This window comes from Rhinoraja longicauda, chromosome 9, assembly GCF_053455715.1.
Source record: "Rhinoraja longicauda isolate Sanriku21f chromosome 9, sRhiLon1.1, whole genome shotgun sequence".
In the NCBI taxonomy this organism is placed as follows: domain Eukaryota; kingdom Metazoa; phylum Chordata; class Chondrichthyes; order Rajiformes; family Arhynchobatidae; genus Rhinoraja; species Rhinoraja longicauda.
In genome coordinates this window covers 29,566,705-29,580,198 of record NC_135961.1, presented here as the reverse complement: position 1 = coordinate 29,580,198, position 13,494 = coordinate 29,566,705, and positions in this window count along the sequence as shown.

Below are 13,494 nucleotides of genomic sequence, written 5' to 3'. Positions count from 1 at the left end.
AGAGGCCATCTGCCAATGAACCAAGACCACCTTTGGAATGAGCATGTTGGATGATTTTATAAAGATTTTTGAAAAAATATTAGAGCCATTTTAAACAGTTGAAAAACAGGAAATAATTGCAATAAATAACACACTTGGGCTGAAAATATCAGATGTCTCCATGTCACATGCCAGGTATTCAATGTATTTGACTCTGCTTTAAAGAAATGTATTATAATAGTATAAATGTATAATCATAATTACACAGCATAGAAAAAGTCCCTTTGGCCCAACTCATCCATGACAACCAAAGTGCCTTTTGAGCAAGTCCCATTTGTCTGCCTTAGGCCCATATAACTCTAAACCTAAACTGAAAGTAAGCATGCAGGTACAGCAGGCAGTGAGGAAAGCAAATGGCCTTCTTAGCGAGAGCATTTGAGTAGAGAAGCAAGGAGGGCCTACTCTAGTTGTACAGAGCCCTGGTGAGACCACACCTGGAATATAGTGTGCAGTTTTGGTCTCCTAATTTGAGGAAGGACATTCTTGCTATTGAGGGAGTGCAGTATAGGTTCACCAGAGTAATTCCCAGGATGGCAGGACTGACATATGATGAAAGAATGGATCGACTGGGCTTATATTCACAGGAATATTGAAGGATGAGATCTTATAGAAACATATAAAATTCTTAAGGGATTGAACAGGTGAGATGCAGGAAAAATGTTCTTGATGTTGGGGGAGTCCAGAACCAGGGGTCCCAGTATAAAGATGAGGGGTAGGCCATTTAGGACCGAGATGAGGAAAAACTTTTTCACCCAGAGAGTTGTGAATCTGTGGAATTCTCTGCCACAGAAGGCAGTAGAGGCCAATTCACTGCATGTTTTCAAGAGAGAGTTAGATAGAGCTCTTAGGGCTAATGGAATCAAGGGGTATGGGGAGAAAGTAGGAACAGGATACTGAGTTTGGATGATCAGCTATGATCATATAGAATGGTGGTGCTGGCTCGAAGGGCCAAATGGTCTACTCCTGCACCTATTTTCTATGTTTCTATATGCACCTTAAAAAGATGACTCCTTTATATGAAACTATGCCCTGTAGGTTTAACACAAAATGCTGGAGCATCTCAGTGGGTAAGGCAGCATCCCTGAAGGACATAAATAGAGAACGTTTCAGGTTCTTACCCTTCCAGTGTTTTACTCAACATTCCAACCTCTGCAGTTCCTTCAGACTCTACAGACTCTCTGAAGCTTTGAAGAAGGGTCCCGACATGAAACATCACCTTTCCATGTTATCCCAGAGATGCAGCCTGACCCTCTGAGCTATTTGAACACTTTGTGTCCTTTTAGTTTAGTTTATAGATACAGTGCGGAAGCAGGCCCTTCGGCCCACCGAGTCCACACCGACAGCGATCCCCGCACATTAACACTATCCTACACACACTAGGGACAATTTTTACATTTATACCAATTAAACTACAAACCTGTACATCTTTGGAGTGTGAAAGGAAACCTATGTTCTCGGAGAAAACCCACGCAGGTCACGGGGAGAATGTACGAGCTCTGTACAGACAGCACCCACAGTCAGGATTGAACCCAGGTCTTTGGCTCTGTAAGTGCTGTAAGGTAGCAAATCTATGCTGCACCACCGTACAGTATAAACCAGTGTAAACTAGCATCTGCAGTTCCTTGCTTCTACTATGTAAGTTCTATTGGGGGAATGAAACATCTCAGCATCTTCTCTGTCAAGCCTCCTTGGAATTTTATGTTTTATTAGAACAAGGTGGCCCCGTTGGGACCAAAGCTCTCCTGCATTGGTGTAGCACCCACCCCTCCCCCACTCCCCCCTCCCCCCCCCTCACCCACTGCATCCCCCCTCAACCCACCTTATCCCCCTCACCCCCCCCCCCCTCCACTCAGGAGCTCATCTAGGATAACATAGAACTACAGTGGTGTGAACGGATGATCAATGGTCAGTATGGACGAGGTGGTCCGAAGTGTTGGTTTCCTTGCTGTATCTCTAAAAAAACATCAGTCCAACACTAAAGGAGCATGATATTCAGAAGTAGTTCCAGATGTGATGTTAAAACTTGAGCCCACCTGCCCTCCTGGATGGATGTAAAATATCCAAGGACAATTTTTTTGAAGAGGAATTGAGGATGAAAAAGAATTGCGGTGCAATGTGGAAAGCAAGGACTTGAGACAGTGGATGCTTCAATGAGCCAGTATGGTAAAAAAAAAAAAAGGGCCAAATGGCCTCCTCCAAGATTCTGTGTCTGGATAGAATGGATGTGTAGAGGATGTTTCCAGTAATGGGAGAGTATAAGACCAGAGTGCACAGCCTCAAAATAAAAGGACATGCAGTTAGAATGGAGATGAGGAGAAATGTTGTTGTCCAGAGGGTGGAACTCTGTGGAATTCATTGCCTCAGATGGCGATGGAGGCCAAGTTATTGGATATATTTAAAGTGAGGATAAATAGATTATTGATTAATTAGGGCATCCAAGGTTGCAGGGAAAGGGCAGGAGAATGGGGTTGAGATAAATAGATCAGCCATGATGGAATGGCAAGAACACTTGATGGGTAGAATGGCCCAATTTTGCTCCTGTCTTATGGTTTTACTTTGAATCTTTGAATTTTTGCTGAGTCTGTAAATCATTGTACTCTGTTTAAGAAATGCAAATCCAAAAAGTGTCGCCGAGACACTGGGGCATGTAACGAGATTATACAAAGAAGATTACCTGGCCAATCTCGGTACTAATGAATCAGTGTTTATTCATGAGTTCTGCTGAAATGAATTATCACAAAAATTCATAGCTTTTGGCTTATGGTCCACGTTATCTCTTCCTTTTGCTTATTAACCAGCTGTCATTCAGTGTTTGAGCTGCAGTTCGGGAGATCACTCTTATCTGCAGTTACAATGAAGTTTGGCGCTTATTGTTTTTCTGATGACGGCAGCAGCCATTTGTAAGGGACGGGGCTTTATCTTGGGAAAGCTTCCAAAGAATCAGGGTGTTTCGTAATCGGTATTCACATGCCATTCATAGGCCATGTTCTCTCAAGACCCAATTTAAACAGGGGGTATTGAGTGGTAAGTGGAGAGGGGAGTGTCTTAACAAAGTATCCTGTCTGCCCATTCGCATAGTCCAGTGACATATTAGACTTTGACAGTCAATTTTCACTCAAATTGCATACTTTATGCTGACAGGCCTGCCCTTGCGATTGTGTTGTTAATTCTCACAAGGCAACTGAAATTTCCGTTAAGTCATGTTTAAAGATTCCCGAGTGAAAGTGCAGAGGTTCTTATTTTCGAATGAAATCTGCCTTCAATGCCAAGCTTGGCTGTCTTCATTGCTGCTCGTGTTACATTGCCATGGTGATTGGCAGGGGTTGGTGTGATTAAGAAGTGCTGGAAGCCTGAAGTTTGGAAACAAAATAATTGGAAATGATTCACAACTGCCAATTTTAGTCAGGAAGCCAGGGAGCTCAACTGGATGGAGTTGGAAAAACTGGGACTGAGACGGTGTTGAGCAGGTGGATCCTAGAACGGGGTAGTGCTGGAGGCAGATTTAATAGTGACGTTTAAGAGGCTTTTGGATAGGTGTGTTGATATGCAGGGAATGAAGGGATTTGGATCATGTACAGGCAGAGCAGATTAGTTTAGCTTGGCATCATATTCGGCACGGACATTGTGGGCTAAACGGAAACGTCACCCATTCCTTCTCTCCAGAGATGCTGCCTGTCCCGCTGAGTTGCTCCAGCATTTTGGGCCTAATACTGCGATGCACTGTTCTGTGTTCCAGTTTAACATAGGTATTAAGTAGCACATGATATTTTTGTTTCTTATTCTCCTGATCTCAACCTGTGTCTATTAGACCTAAGATGGAGGCACAATATGTTCTTACTTTAAAAAAGTAAGATATCGAATCAGGAGTAGCTCATTCAACCCTAACATCTGCTCCACCGCTCAGTAAGTTCATGGCTAATATCTTAGCCCCAGTTTCCTACACTAATCTTATATCTCTTCCTCTGGCTTCACAATTCACTCCACTTCTCTCCTTATCTGACAACATTTTTATCTCCTTTGCACCTTTAGCCTTTGTTTACTCATCTGCCAATCCATCTCCCTCACCTGCAACTGCCTAGGAGTTGCCAGGGTTTGTTCCACCCAAAGTTCTTCTCCAACTTTCTCCCCCCTACTACAATCACAGAAGAAGGGTCTCGACACGGACCACCACCTATCCATGTCCTTCAGAGATGCTGCCAGACCTGCTGAGTTACTGCAACACCTTGCGTGTTTTTTGTAAACTGATATCTGCAGTTCATTAATTCTCGCATCTTATATCCTTTGATTCCCTTCATATCAAACTCTGCCTTGAAGACATTCCACATCAGAGCCTCCATGGTCCTCAAGGGAAGAAAGTTACAAGGAATCACTGTCTTCCAGAGATTTATGTCGTCTTTATCCTGAATGGCCGGCTTCTTATTTTGAGACCATGATCTCAGGTTGTGGACTCTTTGAAGGAGGGAATCATGAATATTAATTACATTTTATTAGCCATTTTAACAGTATCCAATGCTTCCTCTCATGAGGCACTTGCCACCGTGAGTCATTCTCCTCCTGCCTGGTTCTCCAAAGATAACGGAGCTGAAGGCTACCAAGGTAAAATGCCGAGAGTCCATTTAGAGCACGACTGAGTTCTAGTAAACCAATGAGCTGCAAATCAGATGTGCGATCGCCCTAGAACGGATGGTATGCCCAACCTCTAACTTTGGCCAACAATTTCTTCACTGGCAAGTGAGACACAATGGGTAGATACCTGATAGCATTAGATATGGGAGTGAGGTTCACAATCTCTGTTTTAGGGATAGAATTATGCCTGGGATATTCATTCAGAACTCATTGAGAGATAGCGCAAACCACACAATTGCTCTCCTTATCTCTGGTTCATGCTCCTCAATTCCTTGGTGGTTAGTCAGATCTTACATCTCTTAAATACAGTAATGCTTGAAGGCTAATAAGTGTGTTGCCAATTGTTTCACTTATTGCAGCTGAACTGAAGGCTGACTAGTCTAGTCTGAGATACTGGCCCTTCAGCCCACCAAGTCCACACCAACCATCTATTGCTGTTCACACTCGTTCTATGTTATGCCACTCCTACATACGGTGCAATTTACAGAGGCCAATTAACCTCCAACCCCCCACGTCTTTGTGAAGTGTGTGGAAACCAGACCACCTGAGGGAAGCGCACTCAGTCACAGGGAGAACGTGTAAACCATACAGGCCATACCTGAGGTCAGGATCAAACCTGGATCTCTGACACTCTGAGGCAGCAGCTCTACTAGCCCCGCCACTGTGCCAACTATCGATGTAAGTGGGCCGCTCCTAACCCGGCTGTCCATAGACTTTGCTCCTTAGGCATTTGTGGATGGGATGGAGAAGGGGAGCAATGTCATCAAGAGGATGGGGGTGGTGAACAGGAAGTACTCAGGGGGGTATTGTTAGGCAATATTAGAAAATGGCTGTACAGAAAGTGAACTAGGAAGCAAACTGCAAGAATCCACTTTTCGTACAGGTGGAAGTACCATAACCTCTACAAAACAGATTAAGATGTCTTAATAACAAACAGAATCAAGGTCAACGAAGGCAGTTTAATCTGCATTGCCAAATCTACTATGAGTGCATGAAACACTTTATTTAATATCACATATTCTCATTGCTCAGCTAGCAATAATGTCCAACATATGATACGTGCATGTTGCACTATATTGAGGTACTTTTAACACCATTCCTTGACCAACACCCACATCACATTGCTTTCCCGCAGTACCAGCTGTTCACCTAGGTCATACACATCACCAAGACCCATTGGAACACACTCACATACCTTATTATTCCTGTTCTCCAGAGATGCTGCCTGACCTGCTACGTTACTCCAGCGTTTTGTGTCTATCTTCGGTGTAAACCAGCATCTGTAGTTCCTTCCTACACGTTCCTTAATTGCAGGATAAGTCGCACAGTCGCAAGCAACAAGAGCAGACTTACTGGGTTCAAGTCCACTTTCTATGCTCTGTGTCCTGGAGGAGAGTGCCCTTATGATGATTGCAAATGACTTGCCAGAAGCCTTATCCACAAAATACACATAAACCATGGATGATGATGTTATACCTTTAATTATACCTCAAAGGTGTATCATTATCTTCTCTTGGTTCAGCTGAGGTGGACTGAAGAATATATTCCATTTAATTTAATAATATATTCCTTTATTTGTCCCACACCGGGGAAATTTGCAGTGTTACAGCAGCAAGGTGGATAGCAAGAGACATTCATTATAAATAAAAATAAAGATAAGGATAATTGTTATAATTTACTGTGTTTTTTTTTACTGTTACTGTTAACTGGTCTGTGGACTGGTCTGCTGGGAGTAGCGCTGGTTGTGCAGTCTCACAGCAGCGGGAAGGAAGGACCTCCGATATCTCTCGTTCACACACTTGGGGTGAAGGAGTCTGTCACTGAAGGAGCTACTCAGTGCAGTGACAGTGTCCTGCATGGGGTGGGAGTCGTTGTCTAGCAGCGATGTTATCTTTGCCATCATCCTCCTCTCTCCCACTGCCTGTACTGAGTCGAGGGTGCAACCCAGGACAGAGCTGGCCTGAAGGGTTCTGACCTGAAACGTTACTTATCTATGTTCTCCAGAGATGCTGCCTGACCCGCTGAGTTATTCCAGCATTTTGTGTCCTTTTTTTGGAGATCAGAATCGGCAGTTTCTTGCGCCTCCATATTACATTATTCAGAATTACATGTACTATCTAGTAATAGTTCATGATTCATTTATAGAAATTTCTGGGTTGGATTTTTTATTTGACACCTCAGAGATTTTATCAGGGGTCCAGGAAGTAACTGGTCTGACACATCACAATCACCAATCCATGTCCTCAGCAGGAAGTCATTGAGTCATAGATCTGTACAGCATGGATACAGGCTTTTTGGCCCACTTTGTCCATGCCGATGAAGTTGGTATATTAAGCTAATCCCATTCACCAGCATTTGGTCCGACTCCCTCAAAACTCATCCTATCCATCAAGCCGTGAAAATGTCTTTTAAAAGTCAATGTTGTGATAGCAATGGGAAAACACCGGTAGCATTTCTACTTATGGTGACCCTTCTTCAGATTCATGTTTCTTGTGTCTGAAGTCTGAAGAGTGGCCTTGACCCAAAATGTCACCTATTCTTTTTCTCCAGAGATGCTGTCTGACCCGCTGAGTTACTCCAGCTTTTTGTGTCCATCTTCAGTTTAAACCAGCATATGCAATTCCTTCCTACAAGGTGGAAGACTTGATGGGCTGAATGGCCTAATTCTGCTCCTATGACTTATGAATGTATGAACCTTCTTTCTGAGTCCAGAATCTCCATATGCCTTCCTTTTTCTTCAACCCTGCTATTGCTGCTCCACTTTCTTTCCTCTTTCATGGTATTGGATGTTATGAGTGGCTTCCTTGGGAACCTTAAAACTAACCCCATGCTCCAAAAGTCTGCTTCTCGAAAGAACCCCCCTTATCCACTTATTACTTGCAAACAACCATTCTGTATTCAACCCCCTCATTCCTCAAGTCCTCGAAGGTCTTCTTCTTCTTCTTCTTCTTCTTCTTCTTCTTCTTCTTCTCCTACTTCTTCTCCTCCTCCCCCTCCTCCCCCTCCTCCCCCTCCTCCCCCTCCTCCCCCTCCTCCCCCTCCTCCCCCTCCTCTCCCTCCCCTCTCCCCCCTCCCCCCTCCTCCCCCCTCCCCCCTCCCCTCCTCCCCCCTCCCCTCCTCCCCTCCTCCCTCCCCCCCTTTTCCTTCTTCTTTCGTGTCCATCATTCAAATTTTGTGACCCGGACTCCGAAACCTTACCGAAGATAAAAAGGCCGGGTATCAAAGAAACAACATGTTCTCACCATTTACAGAATAAATCAAACTTTATAATTTCATCACAAAAAATACCAACAATGTGCTGGAGTAACTCAGCAGGTCAGGCAGCATCTCTGGAAGATGTGGATTGGTGACATTTTGGGGTGGGACTTTAATTTCACCATTGATTCCAGGGAATTATTCCCAACTCCTGACTTTGGACTGAGTTTGCGATTAAGTTTGTCACAACATTTGGGAGGCAGCTTGATGCAGACTTCACATTCTGCTTGCATGACGGTAGGATTAAGCTTCACCTGTCCTTTCCATGACATTCCAAGCAGCTTCAGCCCTGCACATAACATGAATTAACTGTGGGAAACCAGGGTGTGCATGTAAGCCACACTCTCTGGCTATTTATCACCAAGAGATCATTTGTAGCTCTGAAGATGAAATCTTTTATTATTTGAATGATAGAGTGCTAATCGGGTGGTGGAATGGTATGAAGATTACTCGCCGCTGTGCTTGTATTACAGCCAAAGTTCCACACAAAGTCACATGGCAACACTGAAACAGGCTGTCATTAAACAAGCATCCTACTCCAGAAGGAAGAATGAACTTGTAGCCAGTAAATCACAACATGCTCTAACCGAGATGGCTGGGTTCCTTTTACTTATTTATAAATGGTGCTTCAATTTTTTCTGGAATCAAGCACTTAGTTTTAGTGTGCAGTGTGACTAGTTCCTGTTAGAATATGAACAATCTGTTTGCAGAAACAAATGATCTGCAGACGTTGGTTTACCAAGGGAAGACACAAAAAGCTGGAGTAACTCAGCAGGTCAGGTAACATCCCTGGAGAACACGAACAGGTCGATGTTTCAGATTTCCCCAGATGAAAAAGACCCTTCTTCAGACTGACCCAACGTGAAACATCACCTCTCCATCTTCTCCAGGGATACTGCCTGACCCGCTGAGTTACTCCAGAATTTTGTGTCTTTCCTTGCTGTTCAGATCATCAGTTTGCCCAGGTTTCAAGCATTTTGCCCCAGGTATTCCCATGTAGCCTCCCATCCAAATACTAAACAGGCTGAACGTACTTCGCTGGATGCACACATGTTGCATTACCCCAGACAAGCTCTGAAATACAATGTGCTATCTCTGTCAGTTATTGGACTATCGGCACTCCCCAGTCGAGCACCACAGCTGAGCAACCTCTGTCCTTTCACCATTTCCACATATCTCTTCATCTCTTTGCCTCTCTCTGTTTCTGTATCGCTTTATTACTTTTTACTGAGTCACTGCGTGGAGCACATGATCTAATACTGAGAGAATGTTAGAAATGCAATCCTTCAGCTGAGTAAACTGAGGCCCTAACAACCCTCCCAGGTGGAAGTAAACAACTGCAGTTTTCTCCTAATGTGTGGGCCAATATGCCAACCTTCCTGTATCAATTGGTCATTGCTGTTTCTGAATTATGTTGAATGCAAATTGCGTTTTCAATGGTCAATGGCACTTTATTTGTCACATGTGCCATTTTAAAACCCTTTGGGTACCCCCACATCAGTTGGCAGCACAGTGGTGCAGCGGTAGAGTTGCTGCCTTACAGCGCCAGAGACCCAGGTTCGATCCTGACTATGGGTGCTGTCTGTATGGAGTTTGTATTCTCCCTATGACTACATGGGTTTTCTCCGGGTGCTCTGGTTTCCTCCTACACTCCAAAGACGTACAGGTTTGTAGTTTAAGAAACTTCTGTAAATTGTAAATTGGCCCTAGTGTGTAGAATAGTGCTAGAGTATGGCATGATGGCTGGTCGGTGTGGACTTGGTGTTCATGTTTATATGCAGTTTAGTATATGTATCACTATTCATAAGCATTCAGATACATCGTAGATAAGCTTCACGGATACAGTACAGGTGTATAGTAGTAGTACACTGAGACAGTATACAGAGTCACCAGATTGGCGCCAATTTCAACTCCCAGTGGTTATAGGTGTAGTGTCCTTAACGTGACCACGAAGGCCTGGCGTTGTCCTGGTGGCATTGCAGGGCTTGGCCAAGAATGGTCATTGGTGACCTCCACCACTGCTCCACGCTCCACTGCAGGCCACGTCCGGTCCATTCTCCTGGACTCTTGGATCAATGCTCGGTCCATCTTCCACAGCATAACAATCCTTATTGGGTGTACCTTAAGATATTGTGCAAGGTGCCATGGAAAGTCTTTCTCCTGGTCTTTCTTCTCTTCTTCTAGTTATGTAGCTGGTAGAGCCGCTGCCTCACAGCACCAGAGACCTGGGTTCGATCTTGATCTCAGGTGCAGTCTGTGAGTGAAGGTTGCACATTCTCCCTGTGACCGCATGGGTTTCGTCCTGGTGCTCTGGTTTCCTCCCACATCCCAGACTTCAGGGTTTCTAGGTGAATTGGCCTCTGATAAATTGCCCAAAGTGTGTAGGGAATGGATACAAAAGTGGGATAACATACAACTAGTGTGAACTAGTAAGGTATTGGGAAGTTGCACTAGCTCTTTCATGCAGTCTCAGTGGACCATTTTTGTACACTTTGCGAATCGGGGATTGTGCATGGCATGGACTCAATAGGCTGAAGGGCCGTTTCCATGTTGTATCTTTCTTTCAATCATTCAATCAATCAATCAGTCAATCAATTAATCAATCAATCAAACAAACAATCAATCAATCAGTCAGTCAGTCAGTCAGTCAGTCAGTCAGTCAGTCAGTCAGTCAGTCAGTCAGTCAATCAATCAATCAATCAATCAATAGTATTAATTTCTCTTAATTTCTGTATCTGTAACTCTTGGTCCTTCTCCAAGATATTTTTCTTAATCTGGGTGTTTGACACTCATTTATTTAAATCTTTTTTTTTTTAAATCAGTTGTGGGTCTTGCCAGTCTTTCTTGCCCACCCCCATTGCCCTTGAGAAGAGAGTGCTGAAGCAATGCTTCTGATGAAAGGGTATTTAGAATCACAGAAAGATCACAGCACAGAAAGCGGCTAATCAATCAATGCATTCAGTCTGTGCCAGCTCTATATACGAGCAATCCAATGGGGCTTTATTTATCACATGTGCAAACTCACAGTGTCATTCTTTCCTTACATTCATTTCAGTTAAGTATTGCCATACCTAAGCACAATCCCCGATTAGCAAAGTGTACAGAAATAGTCCACTGAGACCACATGCAAGAGCTAGTGCTACTGCTGAAGACCTTACATAGGTCACTGTCGTACTGAATATATATTAATGTCTTGGGCATGAATGTATAAAGCACCATGTCCAAATTTGCAGGGTTCACAAAACCTGGAAACATATGGGACTGTGAGGATGATTGTTTTAAGTGGATACATACATTTTAATTGCAGATTGCAAATAAAAGTTGATGCAGGAAAATATGAGGTGCTACATTTCAGTAATGTGGATACACAATGTATTGCCATATCTGAAACAATATACTTTGTATCCTTAACCTTTCTAGTACCCCCTTTTTCTAATCGAATATCAGCTAATCCAGCAACTGAGTCACTCCCAGTTCCATCTTCTCAAATAAAGAATCAGTATTTCTTTTCACAAAGGATATTAGTGAATTATAGAGCCTATTGAGTTCACCTAGTATCTTTATGAATACCAGCATGGAGCGGCACAGTGGCACAGCAAAAATCAGCAACATCGGTAGAGTTACAGCCTTACAGCGCCAGAGAACTGGGCTCGCTCCCAACTACAGTTGCTGTCTGTACAGATTTTGTACGTTCTCCCTATGACTGCGTGGGTTTTCCCGGATGCACCGGTTTCCTCCCACACTCCAAAGACATACAGGTTTGTAGGTTAATTTGGCTTTGGTAAAGATTGCAAATTGTCCCTATTATGTAGGATAGTACTAGTGTACAGGGATCGCTGGTTGGCACGGATTCAGTGGGCCGAAGGGCCTGTTTCTGCGCTGTATCTCTAAACTAAACTAAACTAGACTGAACCAGTACATATACAACTTTTAATTCATTTATTTGATTACTTGAATTTAAATTTCCTAGCTGCAATGGTAGGATTTGAACTCGTGTCCAGATCAAATCTCATGTGCTCCGGTTACCTGCACTGTAACTTAACCATAATTTGACAGTGCATGCAATGATTAGGGGCAGAGAATTCCAGGATTCAGACCAATGAAGGAACAGCATAAAATATCCAACAATTATACAAATCAATTTGCTGATTGAATTTCACCAAAAGTGCATTTTTGCTCAATACTGGTCCTTGGCTATTAAAATTAAAGCAGGACAAAAAAACACCCAAATAATACAGTGATTCCATTCATTTCTTTGAGATCTTTTTTGCACGCTGAATTTCGCTATCCTGCTTAAATTAATGTATCCTGGTTGCAAGCAGGTTTTCTGCTGATTGCATCTAAAATCTGTAAGAACCCACACAGAAGTACAGTCTGACCATTACTATGATGGACTTTGTTTTTTTATTACTTTACTTTGCTGATATGACCTCTCAAATGAGCTGTAAAGTACAGCACATTCCGAAAAGCAATAAAAGTGAATCACAGAGAAAACCTCCTGAAGGGAACACCTGTGACAAGCAGAACGACACAGAGTGCTGGAATAACTCAGGGGGTCAGGCAGCTTCTCTGAGAACATGGATACGGGATGTTTTGGGTCAGGTAAACTAATCTAATCTGCCTGCACATGGTCCATATCTCTCAATTCTCTGCATAGACCCACTCTACATCAATGGGGTCTGTGTGGAAAGGGTACCCGCTTTCAGGTTCCTGGGTACGCACATCGCAGAGGATCTTACCTGGTCTACCAACACCATCACCACAGTGAAGAAGGCACAGCAGAGACTCCACTTCCTGAGGATCCTCAGGAAGACCAACCTGCAGGAGAAGCTCATGATGTCCTTCTATCGCTGCTCCATCGGGAGTGTACTGGCATACAGTATAAGCACATGGTATGCCAGCTGCTCAGAAAAGGACAGGAAGGCCCTTCAGAGGGTCATCACGACGGCCCAGAAGATCATCGGCTGCTCACTGCCCTCCCTGGAGCACCTGTTCAGCCTACGCTGCCTCAGTAGAGCAGGCAAAATAATAAAAGATCCATCCCACCCCGGCCACCGTCTGTTTGTTCATCTGCCCTCTGGTCGACGTTTCAGGTCGATCAAATCCCGAACAAACAGACTTAAGAACAGTTTTTACCCCAGGGCCATACGAGAACTGAACACTACTTTCTGCACTAGGCAACTCTGTTAAAACTTTTGTACTTAATATAATTGTATTTATTTGTTTTTGCATTTATTGCATATATGTTTTTACGCACCGTCAGGATTGGCTATTTTTTAATTTCGTTGTACTCGTTGCAATGACAATAAATGAATATTATTATTATTATTATATATCCATGTGCCTATCTAAAAACCTTACAAACACCACTATTGAATCTGCTCTGCCACCACCTCCGGCAACAAGTTTCAGTCACCCACCACCCTCCATGTTAAAAAAAAACTTGCCCTGCACATATCCTTTAAAATTTCCCTCTCTCACCTTGAAATTATGTTCTCTAGTCTTTGACAAGTCCAGCCTGGGGAAAGGTTCTAACTGTCTACCCTGTCTATGCCTCTCATAATTTAAAATACT